Source organism: Oncorhynchus gorbuscha, linkage group LG13 (assembly GCF_021184085.1).
Source record: "Oncorhynchus gorbuscha isolate QuinsamMale2020 ecotype Even-year linkage group LG13, OgorEven_v1.0, whole genome shotgun sequence".
Classification (NCBI taxonomy): domain Eukaryota; kingdom Metazoa; phylum Chordata; class Actinopteri; order Salmoniformes; family Salmonidae; genus Oncorhynchus; species Oncorhynchus gorbuscha.
This window is the reverse complement of record NC_060185.1, coordinates 44,332,784-44,356,479: the sequence shown is the minus strand read 5'-3', so window position 1 is coordinate 44,356,479 and position 23,696 is coordinate 44,332,784. Positions and strand designations below refer to the sequence as shown.

The 23,696-nt window shown below is 43.5% G+C and overlaps 1 protein-coding gene across 1 annotated transcript in view; it reads left to right on the top strand.

Annotated features, from left to right (window-relative positions):
• Positions 1–23,696, top strand: part of LOC123992957 (limbic system-associated membrane protein-like) — a 1,259,555-nt gene that overhangs the window by 131,230 nt on the left and 1,104,629 nt on the right. The gene's annotated exons all lie outside the window — the stretch shown is intronic.

Below are 23,696 nucleotides of genomic sequence, written 5' to 3'. Positions count from 1 at the left end.
CATGAAGTTGGGCAATGACATTTCAGAGATTGTTTTGTTGAAGGAACACACAAGGGGAAAGTATCTGAGCGAAAGATGTAGGCCTATTTCAAACAATGAAAAAGTAGCCTATTTCCCAAGGTTGGTAGCAGCACAGCTGAGCACACCCTTGTAGTAAGTAAAATTGGGTTTTGGATGGATTTTAGGTCCAGCACTTTGCACCTCAAACGACAACACTTTATTTTGTCTGGAGGTCACAATAGCACATAAAGAAGAAGCCTATATATACCTCAAAGAAGTGTGGAAGAAGTCTATATTTGTATGGTAATTATGGGAAGGAAATGCATTGTGACTTTGCCACTTTTACTTTGAGAAATTGCCTCTTTATTCTTATTAAGATAAGGCAGGATTCATCGTCGTCACCATAACTCTTATTAGGTGGTTTTTCCTGCCCGTATTTAGTCATAACCTTCAAAGGATTATTTCTCAGCCTGCTATTTGTGGTACTGATGCTAGGCAACATGTCAGTAGCACTATGCAAGGGAACATGTAGCTGTTAAATATTCCCATATAATCATTCAAATGTTTTATATCTCTGTGACTAACATATCTCCCACACCAGGATGGAGTAAGTCCATGCCTAAACTGTCCATTATGATCGTCAGTATAACAAACCAGCATGGCCTATGAAGTGTGTTGACTCCCGATGGATAATAATGGTCCTCAATAGTACCTCATAAGCACTGTTTTCTACTCGACTGTGGAGCCATTGATGAGCTCATGTCCCTAGGGGATCAGTCTGTCACAGAGTGTTACAAAAGGGTTAGTTAGGGGACAGAAACAACATTTTCCAGACTGCTAGTATCAGCCAGACATCCAAACTGTCCGTCAATATGATCAATACTCCTCATTTACTAGCCCCACTTTGGCACCACTCTACAATAAATTAATGTTTTATTCTGCCATGTGGAATGAGGCCAGCCCAAAGAGAGTTCAGTAATTATGTCTGAGGTAGGGTAGTAAATGAATAGTAATTTAATTATATTTATTACACATATTGTTTCCAGTGTACTTATATATCCCTTCCAGGTTGATGACTCACTGTTTCGAATGAAGGTCCCATTTTTGGAGCTTTCCGCATACACAAATTACAATTTCTATTTTCTTTAGAGAAGTGTACAGAACATATTAAAATGTTTTGTTTCATATGTGAAGGTGAAATTAAATTAATTGAAAGAAGCAATCGTTCAAACAAAAATATTGGAGAACTTTGAATAGACAGAAGTGACCTTAAGTCATGTTCTAACTTAGTAAATACAATAAAATATCCTATAGTAAGCCCAATGCCAGATAATACTATTACGTGTAGGTGAAACAGAATATTTTCCAATGACACATCTGTAGCTCAGTTGGTAGAGCATGGCGCTTGTAACGCCAGGGTAGTGGGTTCGATTCCCGGGACCACCCATACGTAGAATGTATGCACACATGACTGTAAGTCGCTTTGGATAAAAGCGTCTGCTAAATGGCATATATTATATATTAACCCTGGAAATATGTGCAGAGACAAATAATTGAAATGGTGGAAACATATGTTTTGTGCAGGCCAGCCAACTGAACAGATGTGATCATTCGGTCACAGCTTTTGCTGCAAAATAGAATAACCCTGAATCATGGTTGGCTACAAGCAGAGGTAGGACCGAAGGTGCTGCAGCTGTTGATTAGCCATCATCTGAGGGCTGCCAGGGCTGAGTGACCATGGAGGATTATTTGTTCTATCTTCCTGTCACGATCGTCGTAAGAAGCGGACCAAAGCGCAGCGTGGTGTGAATGCATCATTTTAATGGACGACGAAAACACGAAGTAAACTGAACAAAACAATAAACAACGACCGTGAAACTATATACCAAATGTGCTGACGCAAACACTACATATAGACAATCACCCACAACCTACACAACCACACTAAAGGGCCCCACTGGACAGAGGGGCAGCTCGGGACTGAGGGGCAGCTCGGGACTGAGGGGCAGCTCGGGACCTAGGGGCAGCTCGGAACTGAGGGGTAGCTCGGGACTGAGGGGTAGCTCGGGACTGAAGGGTAGCTCGGGACCTAGGGGCAGCTCGGGACTGAGGGGTAGCTCGGGACTGAGGGGTAGCTCGGGACTGAAGGGTAGCTCGGGACTGAAGGGTAGCTCGGGACTGGCTGTCGGCTCTGGCAGCTCCTGGCTGGCTGGCGGCTCTGGCAGATCCTCGTTGGCTGGCGGCTCTGGCAGGTCCTGGCTGGCTGGCGGCTCTGGCAGCTCCTGGCTGGCTGACGGCTCTGGCAGCTCCTGGCTGACTGACGGCTCTGGCAGCTCCTGGCTGACGGAAGGCTCTGGCAGCTCCTGGCTGACTGACGGCTCTAGCAGCTCAGGACAGATGGGAGACTCTAGCAGCTCTGAAAAGAAGGGAGACTCTAGCAGCTCTGGACAGACGGGAGACTCTAGCAGCTCTGGACAGATGGGAGACTTTAGCAGCTCTGGACAGACGGGAGACTCTAGCAGCTCTGGACAGATGGGAGACTCTAGCAGCTCTGGACAGATGGGAGACTCTAGCAGCACTGGACAGACGGGAGACTCTAGCAGCACTGGAGAGGAGGAAGCACCTGTAGGCAGAAGACGGAGAGACAGCCTGGTGCGGGGGGCTGCCACCGGAGGGCTGGTGCGTGGAGGTGGCTCTGGATAGACCGGACCGTGCAGGCGCACTGGAGCTCTTGAGCACCGAGCCTGCCCAACCTTACCTGGTTGCATGCTCCCGGTAGCCAGGCCAGTGCGGCGAGGTGGAATAGCCCGCACTGGGCTGTGCTGACGAACCGGGGACACCATGCGTAAGGCTGGTGTGATGTACGCCGACCCAAGGAGACGCACTGGAGACCAGATGCGTAGAGCCGGCTTCATGGCACCTGGCTCGATGCCCACTCTAGCCCGGCCGATACGAGGAGCTGGAATGTACCGCAACGGGCTATGCACCCGCACCGGGGACACCGTGCGCTCCACAGCATAACACGGTACCTGCCCGGTCCCTCTCGCTCTCCGGTAAGCACGGGGAGTTGGTGCAGGTCTCCTACCTGGTTTTGCCACACTCCCCGTGTGCCCCCCCCCCCAAGAAATGTTTGGGGCTGACTCTCGGGCTTCCAACCGCGCTGCCTCCTCATACCAGTGCCTCTTTGCCTTCGCTGCCTCCAGCTCTGCTTTGGGGCGGCGATATTCCCCTGGCTCTGCCCAGGGACCTTTTTCGTCCAACTCGTCCTCCAATGTCCATGAGTCTTGTGATGCTGGCTGCTGCTGCTGCTGCTGCCCGTTACCACGCCGCTTGGTCCTTGGTTGGTGGGTGATTCTGTAATGATCGTCATAAGAAGCGGACCAAAGCGCAGCGTGGTGTGAATGCATCATTTTAATGGATGACGAATACACAAAGTAAACTGAACAAAACAATAAATGAACGACTGTGAAGCTATATACCAAATATGCTGACACAAGCACTACACATAGACAATCACCCACAACCCACAATGACAAAACAGGCTACCTAAATATGGTTCCCAATCAGAGACAACGACTAACACCTGCCTCTGATTGAGAACCATATCAGGCCAAACACAGAAACAGACCAACTAGACATACAACATAGAATGCCCACTCAGATCACACCCTGACCAAACAAAACATATAAACATACAAAGCAAACTATGGTCAGGGCGTGACACTTCCCTTAAATCAGAAATGTTGAGTGGGCATCCTTGTCTAACACCACACTGTCCTCACAGATGAGAGAGAACATCTGCAGATTTGAGATGTGATTTCCAACATGATTTGATGAAGATCATTGTCATCATGATCAGCATTCAAAACAAGGTCTTCTTTCCCTTCTCTTTTTCTGGCTGACTTTTACTGAGGAGGTGTTTTCAGGAAAGAGAAAAAAACTATTCACTCTCCCAAGGTTATGATGCCATTATAATGTCTCTATATTATTCAGATAGACCTGCTTTTTTTTAATACAAATTAGTAGGAATCGTGTACTGTAGGTGTATCCTTATAACATGAACCACCAGCATTCAATTTATTTTAATTAACCTTTATTTAACTCGGCAAGTCAGTTAAGAACAAATTCTTAATTTATAATGATGGCCTACCAGGGAACAGTGGGTTAACTGCTTTGTTCAGGAGCAGAACAACATATTTTTACCTTGTTAGCTCTGGGAATCAATCGAGCAACCTTTCGGTTACTGGCCCAACACTTTAACCACTAGGCTACCTGCTGCCCCAATTACCAACGTGCTTGACAAAAAAAAGCTATTAGCTATTTGATATATAACAGTGACATAACTCAAATAGTCTAGTGAAACATTGTGCCTATAGCATCTTAAGTAACTCTACCTTGACACACTGCGTTTAAAGATCCGTCAGTTTTATTTGTAATGTGCTTCAATTAGGCTAATTGTGCTCCTCATGAAGGCATCGAAAGAGGAGAGACAGTGGTGACGCTGGATGGGATGAACTGCTTCCTTGAATAATAAGTCAGAGCTGGTAGAGCTCGGTAAATCTAGTTGCATTTAGGATGTTAGGTAATTTTTCAGAGTAAAAACCCTACGGACACTATGAAAGCTTAAACCAAGTTTATTATTCCCAGAGGGTCAATACAGCTGCATTAGACAAAAAACATTTTCACACAAGCACTGATATTTAACACTTCCTCATAGGCTGAGTCTCCTCCTACACATCTGAAAAAACATAATATCTTTGCTGCTAGGCAGGAAACTAAGTGATATGGCCATAAACATTTCTTTCTCCCTTGACCTGACCTCAACCCCCTTCATCACTATTCCATGACTCTCTCCCCTTATCAATGCCTGCCACATGTGATCGCTTTCCCTGCACATTCCAAGTTCATATATATTTTTTAAACTTAACTTTTATTTAACTGGGCAAGTGAGTTAAGAACAAATTCTTATTTACAATGACAACCTAGTAACAGCAGGTTAACTGCCTTGTTAAGGGGCAGAACGACAGGTTTTTACCTTGTCAGCTCAGGGATTCGATCTAGCAACCTTTCAGTTACTGGCCCAGTGCTCTAACCACTAGGCTACCTGCCACCCCTTTAATTACAACCACTATATACCTTCCTCCTACAGATAACCATTAACTTCTGGTGTAGACCCTCAGGCACTCAATAATGAACCCTATCCCAAGTTTAAGAGTTAGTACCCACAATTCATCAAAGAGGATGGGGGGTTGATACCTTTCTTTATGTAAACTAATGCATGATCAGGACACCCAGTTCAATGGTAAGATATTCCATCAACACCTGTCGCCAACACAACATCCCTCAAAAGATCAGGCCCCATAAGGACCCAGATGGTAAGGGAACGAAGGAAATCCATTACATTAATATAAAGCCAACACTTTTCTCTGTGCTGTGGTCTTTTTAAATAGGCTTGATAAGCACTGCCGTTATTTATGTGCTAATTCTTAAGGCAACACGTCATGCATTACCTGTTGTTCAACTAAATGAAAATATCTCTGTGCATTTCTTTAGTGTCACATTGTATACAACAGATATAATTTGGACCTCCAGGAGGTTGCTATAATTCCGTTCCCTTTGCCACAGCCACTTCTTCATGCGGTATTAGAGGTGATGCTGGTGGATTAACATGAATTATGAATTATATGCCTATCTAGCATTGTGAAATGAGATTACCCAAATTATTTTGGCAGCAACATTTATGGCTTTTTGTTCAACAAAACAATGTGAATAGCAGCAGAGAGAAAGTAGTATTGCCCTGCCTTAGAGGACCTGGCAAGTGCTGGGATTGTTGTTAAATCCATTGAGACATTCAACACTTATGCTTAGTAACAATACAAATGTAATCTAAATGGTTTATTTTTGCTGCACACTGGGTTGATCTGAGAGGAAGTGTAGCCATAGTGTTTCTGTAATAAAACTGAGCTGTGTCTTGAATTTCTCGTGTAAAATATGATTTCAATAATGTACAGAGAAATAAAGTATTGGTTGATTTCACTCACTGATAGAATGAAAGACTATGAGGGAGCAGGTCAATACCTACTTCCTTTCTGACTGTGCTAGCTAGAGGAGTCACTGCTTCATGTTCAGGCTTAACAAATTAATAGTTATTTCTTTATTGCACATCAGGATGTGTTCCACAGAAATTGTCACATTCACCATTTCAGTTCAACTGAGTGCATCCATCTCAAGTATAAATGTGAAGTCACACCCCCATCTCAAGTATAAATGTGAAGTCGCCCACACCCCCTGTTAAGACAGTGACTACTGCACCGTTGGGAGCCTGTAGACTTACTTTCCTCTTAAACGAGGGACATTCAGCCTGTCTCGTGAAGAAAACAGCAGGTGCCAAAGTGTCTAACTGAACTAGAGAATCAGTTTCCCCTGGTCCCCTCAGAGACATTCTAAGTCTCCCTCTCTCCGTCTGAGGAGGAACAACAGGAACTCAACCTCTCGGTGCACCACGATGGGTGTGTGCGTAGGTGTAAGCTATTCATTAGAGGGAACGTCCCAAACAAAGACGCGCAATCGCTTTCAAAATGAGTGTAATGTTGGATAGCTTGATGGATTTGTTATTCATTAGATGGCTTTATGAATATGTAATGTAATCCATTGTCATGGATGTCCAATACAACACAGGATAAAAGGGACATTCATTAATGGGACAGAGGCACATACCCAGATGTTACGTTTGTATGGATGAACTAGAAAGAAAGAGTTTCTTATCTTTCCAAGGCCTAACAATATTTCACTCTTAGACACTCTACTGCAATTCATAATGGTCTGTACGCAATGCGAATTCACAGAGTATATCAACTAATATACATCATAGGTTTTTCCGGTAATCTAATTAGTGTAATATCTGCAGATACAGCCTCTTCTGGGGGGAGGTGTGTTGTTCAGTAGAGAATTATGTTTGGCAATGTCTGAAGATACATTAACATCAATCTTACTGAGGATTGACCTTGTGGAATTACAGAATTACCTGTATGATGTTTGCTGGGAAAAGGTAAATTAATTATCCAAGCTAATTCCTCCAGCATTTATCCACTTAGGGGTGTAAACACTGATAGATCAGCCCTTAAGTCTGCACACGTAATTGCATATTGCAGTTTAGTAACCTATTTTAGAGACATCCCTACTATTAGTCTGGATACAAGAGTTTGGAGAAACATATCATTGTGAATTTAACAGGCTATGTTAAACTACTGTGTAGCTGTGCACTGTCTCTCTCTTTATCTCCTTCCCACCCACAACGAAAGCCTATCCCACAAATACATAGCGTTAAACCACATGTCAGAGAGTGATAAAGAAAACCTCTTTCAGCATCTTTCAAGAAAAGTCAGGTGGAAAACTACTTCCATTTCTGCTCAACCATTTAAACCTATTTAAATCATCATCACTGGTTCACTGATGTACTGTACATGTGGGCTCGAGAAAATAAAATTGAAAAAGCAGTCCCATTCTCAGATCAAAGAATAAAACAATTAAATATCCTGAAGGATGATTTTTGACTTAGACTGGAGTGCCAAGCTCTGTGCACAGTACCCACTCTCTTAGATCAACAACAACAACGTGATACTCAACTTCAAACAGCGACCAATAAAATAACCATCAGTGGGCGGTATAAAAAATGGTTGATGGCTTCTCACTTTAAAACCCTCTAAAACTGCTGATACCAAAAAAGACTGAGGAAGCTGTGTACTGTGAGAGAGGCGTCTAAGTGACTTGTTGACTTCCTTACTGATGTCAAACAGAGCTGCGTGGTACCTGGAAAGGAATGGTGTAGTTAGTTACCATAGGGCATGATTTAGTAATTGCTCGTCACACACTGATAATGTAATAGTGTACTTAGCAGATTTGTATTTTTTATTTAACTCGGCATGTCAGGAAAAATTCTTATTTACAATGATGGCCTACCAAAAGACAAAAGGTCTCCTGTGGGGACGGGATAACAGTGTTTTATAAAAATATAGGACAAAACACACATCACGACAAGAGAGACAACATTACATAAAGAGAGAGCTAAGACAATAAAATAGCAAGGCAGCAACACATGACAACACAGCATGGTAGCAACACAACATGGTAGCAGCACAACGTGGTAGCAGCACAACACATGGTACAAACATTATTGGGCAAAGACAACAACACAAAGGACAAGAAGGCAGAGACAACAACACATCACGCAAAGCAGCCACGACTCTCAGTAAGAGTGTCCATGATTGAGTCTTTGAATGAGGAGATAAAACTGTCCAGTTTGAGTGTTGCAGCTCGTTCCAGTCGCTAGCTGCAGTGAACTGAAAAGATGAGCGATCAAGGGTTGTGTGCACTTTGGGGACCTTCAGCAGAATTTGAGATGTATGTGGAGGATGAGGGCTGCAGTAGATATCTCAGATAGGCCTCACTCCCCCCTAAGAGTGTTTTATAAATAAGCGTCAACCAGTGGGTCTTGCGACGGGTATACAGAGATGACCAGTTTACAGAGGAGTATAGAGTTCAGTGATGTGTCCTATAAGGAGCATTGGTGGCAAATCTGATGGCCGAATGAAGAACATCTAGTCGCTCGAGAGCACCCTTACCTGCCGATCTATAAATGACTTCTCCGTAATCTAAAATGGGTAGGATGGTCCTCTGAATCAGGGTTAGTTTGGCAGCTGGGGTGAAAGAGGAGCGATTACCATAGAGGAAAGCAAGTCTAGATTTAATTTTAGCATGCAGCTTTGATATGTGTTGAGAGAAGGACAGAGTACCGTCTAGCCATCAAAGGCAGTAAGCCTCTTGTCAACACTGAAGTTGGTGCTGTAATAACAGGTTTCATTCTTAAAGATCTATGAACTATGTATGAGGTACATTGAGGTACAACTATGTATGAGCTACAACTATGTATGAGGTACATAGTCTATTACATACATGTTTTATCTCCGGACTTCAGTTGTGAATGTTCTGGAGAACAAGCTACAGGAAGTGCTGTATTCCTGTTCTAATGTCCTCAAAAGCGCATTTCAGCATATTGTTATTATAAGAATGGGTTTCTTTTGCCCCTCTGACTGCTCTATTTACCCCTTTTTTCTTTTATAAATGAAAATACAACATGATTCTCGGTCATATGACAAACGGTAGTGGACGACACACAGTCCATTGTTTTCTTTTCATTGTGGAAGGCTCTCTGTGAAATCATTAGTCCTGAACTCCAGAGCAATGTGACTGATTCAGAACACTCTGCACTTTTCATCACTAGACAAGTTACCTGAAAATAATGATGTAACGGCTCTTAATCAGGATTAGGACTCAATGGCTACTCATCCAGCACGGGCTACCTTTTTCATTGTGCTACAAATAGCTTTAACTCTGCCAAGACAGGCCTGGAACCCCTCCGCTAGCCTTTCATTCTCTTTTCCTCAGAGCCACAACACTAGACAGATTAGTCTGCTCATATAGTCAGTTATAGCCCTCTCACAGCTGATTCAATGCTAGAAGAACACTGGATAATAAACTAGCCAAAATGCTTTACTTTGCTGTTAGTTTTGGATCTCTGAGGGCAGTGAGTGTGATCAGCTTCTAGACTACATTTGTAAAAATGTAGATCTGATATTTTACTTCAGATCATTTGCCTATTCTATAATTTTCACATTAAACTTAACTATATGCTAAATGAAATGCAATACCAGGGATGGGCTCTTTTCAGTGAACATTTCAGGAAACCAATGTTCAAATCAGGGGATTCCAGAGATTAGATTATCGGAGGCATCAGGATAGGACCTAAAGCCAGCGCACTCTCGCCTTTACCCCAGAGTCCTACTAAACCCATTACTTTCCAGGGTTGCCATTTGATTAACAGTGGTCATTGATTCTCAGCGGAAAATAGTCAAGCAGAACATCACCTGATCAAAGCTGTCAACTCCCCAATGGGGGAGAGCTGCTGGAAACGATTGTGGGAGGGAGGCCACACCAGGGAGGTGGTAGGTGACATTTTCTTAATGTAAAACCCGAACACACTTTCCTGTGTTGTGTTTGGTTCATTTATAGCTCATATTAGCCGCAGGGCTTATATGTTATTCCTAAGCAATAGAGAGAGGAATTAAAGCTGTGCAGGAATATAAAACACATGTATAGTACATGGAAAGAAGAAACTTCCACATATTTGTACAGTATTGTGTGGAAAGTAGGAGGTTTATACAAAGCCTATGTATAAAAATAGGCCTACATCATCAAACTTGGATTTAGGAATAATTCAAACAATTTAAATGCCATATAATAATAATAATGATCTGTTAAACATTTTCTTTTATTATGTTTTTTGAGAAAGCTTTTGTGGACCCTATCCCCCCAGCTTGCAAGGTGCTATGGAGCTACCATGTAACTGGGAACAAGGCAAAACCCCACCAGGCACAATGACAGTGATCTAGGCAACATTCTAGTAATCATAAGAGCGCAGATGGCTCTGTTGTTGGGTAGGCGCCTGCCGGAGGGTCACGGGTGGTCCTGGTGAATGGATATGAGACTGTGGTTAGGAGAGTGGAGAGTTAATTGGCACACAAGCAGGCAGAGACACCAGGACAATTGACAGTGCCAGAGGTGTGCCGTCACACGCACAGAACACCCTGCCAGAGGTGAAATAGCATGCTGTCAGAGGGGACGAACCACACAACTGGCATACAAGGGCAAGCTGGGCTGCCCAAGGAAAAAAGAACCAGGCTGGTGCAGCCACACAAGCCCTAAAGGGAGGTGCCAGGGTGGCATGGCACATGCAACAACAATCTGTCCCATAAGATGAATAACAGGCTGGCATAGAGAGGATGTTAGACAGTAGAAGCCAACCTGGCACCAAGGACTCTGCCCCCATAGGCGAATAGCTTCGCTGACGCGTGTTGCACTGCTCTGTGACTTGAGCCAGAGATAGAGCTGTGAGCTCTGAGGTGGAACACACAGAGGTGTTGGGAGCATTATGGTTTCCTGTCAGTGCCTCAGGTGGGTTTTAAATAATGAATAACTTGACAAGTGAACAAAATAGCAAAGCCTCTCACTGGGCTCAGACTCTCATGATTTTGTTTCATACTTCTTTTAGTCTACTTCGCCCGGGTGCCCACGCTATAAAACGTATTGCAGAACACATACGGTACATGCACAGATAATGTCACGATCGTGTGTAGAGACGGACCAAGGCACAGCAGATGCTGAGTTCCACATATTTATCATAAAGTGAAACGTAGCAAGAACAAAAACAAATGAAGCAATAAAGTAACAACGAACTGTGACTACGTGGTGCACAAAACACAAAACAGGTGAGAACAGGGTGAAATAAATATGTTAAACCTGTCAAACTCATAGGCAGAGGGAGAAAATGTTGAAATGGACTGACAATGAGTCTTAAGGACACCAATCAATATTATGTTTTAAATCAGTGCTGTTTCTCAGTGCACACACATGGCATTTCATTTTAAAACGTGTCTGTTTCAGAACAACAAATGCAACAGCACTTTCTACTGTATGTGCACATTTATGGTAAAAAGTCATAGCACTTTTTAAAGGGCCGTTGGGGTACTGAAAAGGGAGCCCAAACAGTACGATGCTTCCTTAACCAAACACCCACAGTATGTTCCTCACATTAACACAGTGACAGCTGTGCCTGAAATCACTGTTGCAAGATTAATAAGGATTTGATGGATTAGAACCATTTTCTCTAAAGGGATTATTATCATTATTCAATTCGCCATAATTGTATTAAGAAATAATGAAAGAATGGTCACTTAATTAGAGACTCTTTGATCCAGATTATGTTTCATGCAGTCACCAAATGGGCCGTATTATATACAGTAAAAACGTTTTAATTATCATGGGACTGTGGAAAAACTTCCAATCAGACTTGGCTTTATTGTTTGAGCCACACCTCCAAACATCAGTATATAGAATGCAAATGCATAATATAATATAATATAAAATGGCACTTAATGTCCAAGACAATAAAAAGAACGCTAACCCTTTCTAACCACTGGAGGTAGTGGCAATTCACCCTCTTACAGGGAATATTTTATCACTTTCACATCTGTCAAGTACAATAAATAAAGCTGCCTGTTGACTCCACCCAGACTCTCCTGACTAGGCACTGCCAACCTGGCACAGACCTAAGCATGGCCAAACGAGAGGCTTTATCACAGGCATCAGGCCATAGGATTAGGATATAGAATACTGGAATGGATATTAACCTTCTTATGATGGTCCAATGGTCAGACATGTTGGTTAGGGAGTTGGTCAACTATGATTTGACAGTGCTATGATAAGACATTGTGTAAAAGGCCTCCCGAATGGTGCAGCGGTCTAAAGCACTGCATCACAGTGATGGAGGCGTTACTACAGACCCGGGTTTGATCCCAGGCTGTGTCACACCCGGCCGTGATCGGGAATCGCATAGGTCAGCGCACAATTGGCCCAGTGTCGTGAGGGTTTGGCCTGGAGGGGGGCCATTACTTGGCTCATCGCGCTCTAGCGACTCTTTGTTTTGGGCAGGGTGCATGCAGGCTGATCACGGTCGTCGGTTGAACGATGTTTAACTCTGACACATTGGTGTGGCTGGCTTCCAGATTAAATCAAATCAAATTGTATTGGTCAAAACAATGGTTAGCAGATGTTAACGCAAGTGTAACAAAATGCTTGTGCTTCTAGTTCTGACCGTGCTAACAAGCAATCTAACAATTTCACAACATCTACCTTATACACAGAAGTGTAAAGGAATTAATATGAATCTGTACATATACAGTTGAAGTCGGAAGTTTAAATACACCTTAGCCAAATCCATTTAAACTCAGTTTTTCACAATTCCTGACATTTAATCCTAGTAAACATTCCCTGTTTTAGGTCAGTTAGCATCACCACTTTATTTTAAGAATGTGAAATGTCAGAATAATAGATTTCAGCTTGTATTGCTTTCATCACAATCCCAGTGGGTCAGAAGTTTACATACACTCAATTAGTATTTGGTAGCATTCCCTTTAAATTGTTTAACTTGGGTCAAGCGTTTCGGGTAGCCTTCCACAAGCTTCCCACAATAAGTTGGGTGAATTTTGCCCCATTCCTCCTGACAGAGTTTGTGTAACTGAGTCAGGTTTGTAGGCCTTCTTGCTCACATAGGATTAAGGTCAGGGCTTTGTCATGGCCACCAATACTTTGACTTTGTTGTCCTTAAGCCATTTTGCCACAAATTTGGAAGTATGCTTGGGGTCATTGTCCATTTGGAAGACCCATTTGCGACCAAGCTTTAACTTCCTGACTAATGTCTTGAGATGTTGCTTCAATATATCAACATAATTTTCCATCCTCAGGATGCCATCCATTTTGTGAAGTGCACCAGTCCCTCCTGCATCAAAGCACATCCCCCCCCCCAACATGATGCTGTCACCCCCATGCTTCACGATTAGCCTCCCCTAATTTCCTCCAAACATAACAATAGCCATTATGGCCTAACAGTTCGATTTTTGTTTCATCAGACTAGAAAAAAATTCTCCAAAAAGTACGACCTTTGTCCCCATGTGCAGTTGCAAAATGTAGTCTGGATATTTTTATGGCAGTTTTTGAGCAGTGGCTTCTTCCTTGCTGAGCGGCCTTCAGGTTATGTCGATATAGGACTTGATTTTACGGTGGATATAGATACTGTTGTACCTGTTTCCTCCAGCATCTTCACAAGGGCCTTTGCTGTTGTTCTGGGATTGATTTGCACATTTCAGAATGTGTCTCCTTCCTGAACGGTATGACGGCTGCAAGGTCCCATGGTGTTTATACTTGAGTACTATTGTTTGTACAGACGAATGTGGTACCTTCAGGTGTTTGGAAATTGCTCCCAAGGATGAACCAGACTTGTGGAAGTCTGCAATTTTTTTTCTGAGGTCTTGGCTGATTTCTTTTGATTTTCCCATGATGTCAGGCAAAGAGGCACTGAGTTTGAAGGTAGGCCTTGAAATACATCCACAGGTACACCTCCAATCGACTCAAATGACTTCTAAAGTCAATTTTCCAAGCTGTTTAAAGGCACAGTCAATTTAGAGTATGTAAACTTCAGACCCACTGGAATTGTGATAAAGTTAATTATAAATGAAATAATCTGTCTGTAAACAATTGTTGGAAATTACTTGTGTTATGAACAAAGCAGATGTCCTAACTGACTTGTTTGTTTGTTAACAAGAAATTTGTGGCGTGGTTGAAAAACAAGTTTGAATGACTCCAACCTAAGGGTATGTAAACTTCCGACTTCAACTGTAAATGCATGGATGAGCAATGGCAGTGCGGCATAGGCAAGATGCAGTAGATGGCATAGAATACAGTATATACATATGAGATGAGTAATGTAGGGTAAAGTGGCATTGTTTAAAGTGACTAGTGATACATTTATTACCTCCATTTTTTTATTAATAAAGTGGCTAGAGATTTGAATCAGTATGTTGGCAGCAACCACTCAATATTAATGATGGCTTTGAGATAGAAGCTGTTTTTCAGTCTCTCGTCCCCAGCTTTGATGCACCTGTACTGACCTCGCCTTTTGGATGATAGCGGGGTGAACAGGCAGTGGCTCGGGTGGTTATTATCCTTGATGATCTTTTTGGCCTTCCTGTGACATTGGGTTGTGTAAATGTCCTGCGGGGCAGGTAGTTTGCCACCAGTGATGCGTTGTGCAGACCTCACTACCCTCTGGAGAGTCTTACTGTTGTGGGTGGAGCAGTTGCCATACCAGGCAGTGATACACCCGGACAGGTCAACTTTAAGTGCTGTTTTTGTGAAGTGGAAACATCTAGGAGCAACAACGGCTCAGCCGTGAAGTGGTGGGTCACACATGCTCACAGAGAGGGACCACTGAGTGCTGAAGCGCGTATGTCTGCAGTTGCAACACTCACTACTGAGTTCCAAACTGTCCAACTGGAGCTTCATGAAATGGGTTTCCAAGGCCGAGCAGCCGCACACAAGCCTAAGATCACCATGCGCAATGCCAAGCGTCAGTTGGAGTGGTGTAAAGCTCGCCGCCATTGGACTGGAGCAGTGGAAATGCGTGCCCTGGAATTATGAATCACGCTTCACCATCTGGCAGTCTGACGGATGAATATGGGTTTGGCCGATACCGAGAGCTCTACCTGCCCCAATGCATAGTGCCAACTGTAAAGTTTGGTGAAGGAGGAATAATAGTCTGCGGCTGTTAACATGGTTCAGGCTAGGCCTTTAGTTCCAGTTACCGGAAATCTTAAAGCTACAACATACAATGTGCTTACAACGTTGAGGCAATAGTGTGGAGGAGGCCCTTTTCCTGTTTCATCATGACAGTGCCCCGTGCACAAAGTGAGGTCCATACAGAAATTGCTTGTCGGAATCAATGAAGAAGAACTTGACTGGCCTGCACAGAGCCCTGACCTCACCCCCATCAAACATCTTTGGGATGATTTGGAATGCTGAATTATAGCCAGGCCTAATCGCCCAACATCAGTGCCCGACCTCACTAATGCTTGTGGCTGAATGGGAGCAAATCCCCGCAGGAATGTTTCAACATCTAGTGGAAAGCCTTCCCAGAAGAGTGGAGGATGATATAGCAGCCAAGTGGGGACCAACTCCAAATTAATGCCCATGATTTTGGAATGAGATGTTTTCGATGAGCAGGTGTCCACATACCTTTTGTCATGTACTGTATTGTTGAGGCTATTTATACAAATCATGTGTATAACACCCATTTAAACTGTATTTATAATTGTATGAATATTTTAGGTTGACTATAATTCCGTTACACAATTTCTAATGCATCAAGTCTTACTTTTATTTTCCTACATAAGAAAAAGCAGGAAATGAAACACCTACTACCATTCATTCCAATTAGACTGATTATGGATTTCTCAATGACAAGGTGGCTGGCATTTTTGCCCCATTATGGAAATTTGAGGGTTTATGACATATCCTATTAAATTACTAGAGGGGCTCTCTATGCATCTGGCAGAGCAGATTGGGAGAGAGAGAGGGCCTCGACTCCAATCCAGGACCCAGGCAGCCATGAGTGGAGCAGGTTTGTGAACCAGCCCACATGTGACCTAGGCCAGCAGTGCTTCAAGCACAACCATCCTCTCGCCCTGCAGACTGCTCCCTCTCCATTTCTGACCCATTTTCACCTCAACCCCCTGGCTCACAGCAAAATAGTTGCTATTCAGATCTTGTATTGCATTATTTCCATGACCAGGGGGGCGAGAGTAGAATACCGTTCCCTCAGACGCATCTCACAATAAATATTTATGAACACATTTGAATAATGTGCTTTTGTAATTACAAAATGTGGATCTGTGCAAAAGAAAGTCTCCAAAGAAGAGATCCTGCTCAGGAAAGGGAAATCTTCAGACGTGAATTTGATTCGTTCGGGGTCATGCACGGTTAAGTGGCTTGGAAACCAGGTGGATGCTCATGAGCAAAGCCCAGCACACATGGGTTACTATTTGTGAAGAGAGAATATATCCAACCTATCAATGATTCTCCAGCTGAGCTGAAAAAAGAATGTGTCATATCTAAGGTATAGATACAGACGGGACCTAGTTTGGGTTCTTCACGAGATACAGTATTACTTTTGTTTTCTCTTCAAAGGAGAATGTGCATTTATGGGACAGCCGGACACATAGCAAATATCCACTTCGTGTGCAAAAGTCATATCGGGACATATGGTAGATTTTGAAGTGACGCATGCTGCATTTCCTAGGGTGTAACACCTTGCATTGTGCGAAAAGTGGCACATTACAATGTGCAACACATGGCCCACTCTGGAAAGACACAGTGAGACGGCCAAGGGGGTGACAACACCAAAATATCATGGGGGTGAAGAGGTGATTTAGGAGTTACTTGATAGGGCTGGGAATTGACAGGCACCTCATGATATGATATTATCACAATACTTAGGTGCTGATACGATATGTATTGTGACTCTCAAAATGCTGTATGCATTGCGATTCGATACTGTGATTTTATTGCGATTCGATGTTATATTGCTCCCCTTATGTCTGCTGCAGAGGGATAAGAGGAAGTTTGAGTTTTGATCACGGAAATAAAAGTACTGAAAACAAATTGGCTCCCTATTTAAAAAGAAGATTGAGAACAAGCTATGAATGACATTCTTTTGGTGCAGGTACAGCCAACTACCGCAACAATTGCGCTAATTATCAAAACGATACGATATATAGTCAAAAATAACATCCTGATATGTAACTGTATCGATTACATCACTAATACTTGATGAAGATGTAAAAAAAGTGAAAAGCTGCTCAGGCCCATACCAGAGGAGCTCGGTCCCTCAAAATTCCAGAATGGGTTGAAAATGGCAGCCATCTTGGTCAAAGAGAAATCCAAAACCTAATCTAATTGGAATGAATGGCAGTAGAGGCATAGGTGATGCCTTTCCTGATTTTACTTATGCAGGAAAATAAAAGGTATGTGATGTATCAGAAATTTAGAAATTGAATTATAATCAACCTAAAATATTGTCATATAATTATAAATACTGTTTCTAAGGATTTTATACCAATTCTCTGGATAAATAGCTTCTGAAACATATGTAAACAGACCATAAATGTCTCAGATTTTGTTTTCTTAGAAAGCTGTGAGCGCTATTACATGATATCATGTTAGGGCTCCTGTGTGGCACAGTGGTCTAATGTAATGCATCTCAGTGCTAGAGGGGTCACTACAGACCCTGGTTTGATTCTAAATTGTATCACAACTGGCTATGGTTGGGAGTCCCATAGGGCGGTGCACAGTTGGCCCAGTGTTGGCCGGCATAGATAAGTTGCATTCACAACTTGTCTATGTCTTATCAACTGATTTGCGCCAGTGTTTGCATGGAATGTTGGTGTTTTGGCAGTTAATTAGAAAAAAATGTCTGGCTAACTAGCTAACACAGATGAATTATTCCCATTCATTGTTTGACACAATATCTTATCATAGCACTGGCAAACCATGGTTGACCAACTTACTGGACAGCTTTTTCTATTCAAGTATTCTAATACCTAATTCTATGCTCCAGCCTGTATCAATCTCAGTCTACGGAGCTTTTTCCATTCTAGTATTCTAATTCCTAATTCTATGCTCCAGCCTATACCAACCTCAGTCTACAGAGCTCTATTTGCTAGGTCTGGATGACAGGTGCTCCACTAGCTAATGGCTGAAGGTCGTATGTATCTTGGGAAGAAAAGAAAACAAGACCATTAGTTAAGAACTATAGCAAGATGGGCTTGTAGTGCTTTCGACTGAATCATGATTGTCTAATACCGTTCATATGGCTATTCAGAGTATTAGAAACAGTGGATATCACAGGCCAGTTTATTAGGTACACCCATCTAGTACGGGGTGGGACCCCCTGTTTCCTACAGAACAGCCTGATTTTTGTCAGGCACGGACTCTACAAGTCGGAAATGTTCCAAAGTGATGTTGGTCACGGCTGACGTTGCTGCGGATGATACACACAGCGGTACACCACCACCACCACCACCAACGTGTACCGTTGACTACAGGCAGGGTGGGTCCGTGCTTACGCCAAATCCTGACTGGAACCATGATTTCTTTGACCAGGCGATGTCCAGTGCCCGCTGGAGCCAGTTCCAAGATGCTGTTCTGCACACCACTGTTGTACTCCGCCGTTATTTGTCTGTTTGTGGTCCTCCTGTTAGGTTGCACAATTCTTGCCATTCTCCTTTGACCTCTCTCATCAACGAGCTGTTTTCGCCCACAGGACTGCTGCGGACTGGATGTTTTTTGTTTGTCGCACAATTCTCGGGAAACCGTAGAGACTGTTGTGCGTGAAAAGCCCTGGAGGGCGTCCGTTTCTTAGATACTTGATCCGGGGTGCATGGCTCCGACGATCATACCACGCTCAAAGTTGCGTAGATCACTCGTTTTGCCCATTTTAACGTTCAGCCTAACAGTAACTGAATGCCTTGATGCCAGTCGTCCTGCTTTATAGAGCAAGCCATGGCCACGTGACTCACTGTCTGAAGGAGTAATTCATTTTCATGAACAGTACCTAATAAACTGGCTGGCGAGTGTGTATTGAAGATGCAATTGTAGCACCAGTCAAAAGTTTGGACACCTACTCATTCAAGGGTTTTAACAAATGTTTTCATATTTTATTCATTGTGGAGCCAGTCGTTCAAAATGTAAGGGTACCTTCACCACCAGGGTCACTTAGCCCTAAGGCCGAAGCCACATGGGATTTCCGCAAAGGCGGAACTTCCGTCAGTACTGGGGGTTGTATTGAATGAGTTTTGCAAAAGCAATTTTTACTGATAAATCAATGCCAATGATAAATCAAACCTGTGTTGGCTATTTGAGAATTTAACTTGAATTAACCTGACAGCCTTGTTGATCGAGGTTAATATGGAACATTTTAAATTGTTTCATTTGTAGAAACCAATCACTTTGGATATTATATGAAAGATACACCTCAAAAGAGATTTGTTAGGCAATTTTAACTTCTTAATGAAATTGAATGAGACCCATATCCAATCAGTGTAGATTGGTTGGATAAGATACAGTGTACCCCGTATCAATAGAAGTGAGCATATGGTCAATGTCACAGAACCAACTATTATTATTATTTATTTTTTAATATTACTGCCGATTCTTCACCACCAGCGGTCACTGATCGCAGAAAGCTGAACCCAAATGGGAGGCCAAAGGAAGCGGAACTTCCGTCTTCCCCTGCACAGGGTGTAGCCCTGTGAACAAAGGAAAAATGGCTGCTTTCTCTTTGTTGGCTGTAGCATCTCATGCACAGAGAATGTCAATCTTTGAATATCCTCCACCATGCAGTTATCTTCAACAGACATCTCACCATTCACTTCATCAAGTTTTCAAAGTTTTCATAGCTGATTTGTGGTTTAGTTGTATGGTATGTAGTCATTATGAAACAAGTCCCATTTTTATTCTGCTAGCATTGTAAACACGGTAACTCTTATAGACCTACAAGGAGCTATTTGAAAATAATCAATATTAACATTGTTGGGGTTCAAAGGCCTCTCTTTCTCTTGGCTGATTAGTATTAGCTTGTGAAAATGAAACCACTGGGACTGTTCAGTTGGACCCACATAGGGTGAAGTCAATGGCCCATATAATGGTGCTTGTAAAAAAAAAACTGACAGTAATGGTGTTTTTTTTTCCAAACTAGCTGGCTTCCCGGTGAGTACTCTGTACTGTGAATCATTGCTACCTAACTACAAATTACCACAGAAATCACCTTGTGTGCAAGCTATCAAACATTAGTCATGGAAAAAGGTCATGCCCATGAGGGGTGAGAGCCTACTTGAGCACTGTGGTCTGTTGATGCATCTAAGACAATAACCTTTCATATCAAGTGAAACATGTATCAAGTGAAAAAAAGTGTTAAATAGTAATTGGTAATGAGTAGCCTGTAAATGTGGTTTTAGCCTTATGAAGTTAATAAAACAAGAGCTAAGCAAACACAAGCAGAGATAGTGTGCTGGTTTGTCTTACTACAAGTGATAGATGATTCAGGGCACGGGCCTCAACCAGACGTTTGAGTTGAATTCTGAAAAACATCTATCACCGCCTGGAACCAAATACGTCTCCAGAGGGACTTTTCAAAAGCAGGCGTAATTCAAATCAAATCAAATTTTACTGATGGGTGTGGCTAAATAAATGTTGGTGTTCCTAACTCCAACAGTACAGTAATATCTAACAAACACAACAATAAACATCATCTAAAAAGTAAAAGAATGGAATTAAGAAATATAAAACTATTGGGACAAGCAATGTCAGAGTCCAAAGTGTGTGTATGTGTACATATACTATGTGTATTTAAACAGTACAAGTCAAAGGTTTGAACACACCTACTCATTCAAGAGTTTTTCTTTACATTTTATATTTTCTACATTGTAGAGTAATACGTGAAGACATTAACACTATGAAATAACACATATGGAATCATGTAGTAACCAAAAGAGTGTTAAACAAATCAAAATATATTTGGTATTTGAGATTCTTCAAAGTAGCCACCGCTTGTTATGCAGGTGAATGAGGACCCAAAAGCGACTTGGCGAAAACAGAGTCTTTATTCCAGTAAAGGAAATAGGCAATACTCCTAGACAAATCGGAGCAGAAAACAAAACATAAAAAACTAATTCCACTCGTAGTGACGAGGACAGACTGGAGACTCGACCACAAACTGTAGGTTGCCTCGGGAAGGCACCGACCGTAGCAGACTCAGACACCTGCTCACACGCAGCATCTGAGGGAAACAAGACACGACAGGGCGAGACAAAGACACAGCACGGTGAACAATATACAAGGATCCGACAGGACAGAAACGGAAAACAAGGGGAGAAATAGGGACTCTAATCAGAGGACAAGATAGGGAACAGGTGTGGAAAGACTAAATGAGTGAGTAGGAGAATGAGGAACAGCTGGGAGCAGGAACGGAACGATAGAGAGAGGAGAGAGAGGGAGGGAGAGAGAGAGGGATAGAAAAAGGGAACGAACCTAATAAGACCAGCAGGGGGAAACGAACAGAAGGGAAAGCATAATGACAAGACAATATAAGACAATACATGACAGTACCCCCCCATTCACCGAGCGCCTCCTGGCGCACTCGAGGAGGAACACTGGCGGCAACGGAGGAAATCATAGATCACAAACGGTCCAGCACGTCCCGAGAAAGAACCCAACTCCTCTCCTCAGGACCGTAACGAAAAACGATAAAAAGGGAAACTAGGGTACTACTCTAAAAAAAAATGAGACACGGGTAGAGAACTGAAAGCTTTAGAGCAAACAGGACCAAACAGGCCAGGAGAGTAACAACTAGGGACAGACTGAGACACAGCAAGGGCAGGAACAAGAACAGGAGAGATGCGATGGCAGGGAACAGACTGAGACCCAGCAAGACCAGGAGCAGAAGCAGAAAAAAAATTACCAGACTTATTCTGCGCGCAGTCCGAACACGCAGCCACGAAACGGCGCGTGTCACGCTCCTGAGTAGGCCACCAAAACTGCTGGCGAATAGAAGCAAGCGTACCCCGAACGCCGGGGTGGCCAGCTAACTTGGCAGAGTGCGCCCACTGAAGAAAAGCCAGACGAGTAGAGACAGGAACGAAAAGAAGGTTACTAGGACAAGCGCGCGGCGACGGAGTGTGAGTGAGTGATTGCTTAACCTGTCTCTCAATTCCCCAGACAGTCAACCCGACAACACGCCCAACAGGAAGGATCCCCTCGGGAACAGTAGAAGCCACAGAAGAACTAAAGAGACGGGATAAAGCATGAGGCTTGGTGTTCTTAGTACCCGGGCAATAAGAAATAACGAACTCGAAGCGAGCGAAAAACAACGCCCAACGAGCATGACGCGCATTCAGTCGTTTGGCAGAACGGATGTACTCAAGGTTCCTTTGGTCAGTCCAAACGACAAAAGGAACGGTCGCCCCCTCCAACCACTGTCGCCATTTGCCTAGTGCTAAACGGATGGCGAGCAGTTCACGGTTAGCCACATCATAGTTACGTTCCGACGGTGACAGGCGATGAGAAAAATACGCGCAAGGGTGGACCCCATCGTCAGTATCGGAGCGCTGGGACAGAATGGCTCCCACGCCCACCCCCGACGCGTCAACCTCGACAATAAACTGTTTAGTGATGTCAGGTGCAACAAGGATAGGAGCGGATGCAAAACGCTTCTTGAGGAGATCAGAACAACAATCATACGACCGGTGAGGAGGAAGGGAGTTGGTTCTGGACCGACTGACGACCGTGCGCAGACCATGATATTCCTCCGGCACTCCTGTCAAATCACCAGGTTCCTCCTGTGAAGAGGGAGCAGAACAAACAGGAGGAATAGCAGACATTAAACACTTCACATGACAAGAAACGTTCCAGGAAAGGATAGAATTACTAGACCAATCAAAAGAAGGATTATGACACACTAGCCAGGGATGACCCAAAACAACAGGTGTAAAAGGTGAACGAAAAATCAAAAAAGAAATGGTCTCACTATGGTTACCAGATACAGTGAGGGTTAAAGGTAGTGTTTCACATAATATACTGGGGAGAGGACTACCATCCAAGGCGAACATGTCCGTGGGCTCCCCTAACTGTCTGAGAGGAATGTCATGTTCCCGAGCCCAGGCTTCGTCCATAAAACAGCCCTCCGCCCCAGAGTCTATTAATGCACTGCAGGAAGCTGCCGATCCGGTCCAGCGTAGATGGACCGGTAAGGTAGTACAGGTACTTGACGGAGAGGACCGTCTAGTAGCGCTTATCAGTCGCCCTCCGCCTACTGATGAGCTCTGGCCTTTAACTGGACATGAAATGACAAAATGACCAGCGGAACCGCAATAGAGACAGAGGCGGTTGGTGATTCTCCGTTCCCTCTCCTTAGTCGAAATGCGAATACCCCCCAGCTGCATGGGCTCAACGCCAGAGTCAGTGGGGAAAGATGGTAGTGTCGGAGAGAGGGGAGACACAGTTAACGCGAGCTCTCTTCTATGAGCTCGGTGACGAAGATCTACCCGTCGTTCAATGCGAATAGCGAGTTCAATCAAAGAATCCACGCTGGATGGAACCTCCCGAGAGAGAATCTCATCCTTAACCTTAGCGTGGAGTCCCTCCAGAAAACGAGCGAGCAACGCCGGCTCGTTCCAGTTACTGGAGGCAGCAAG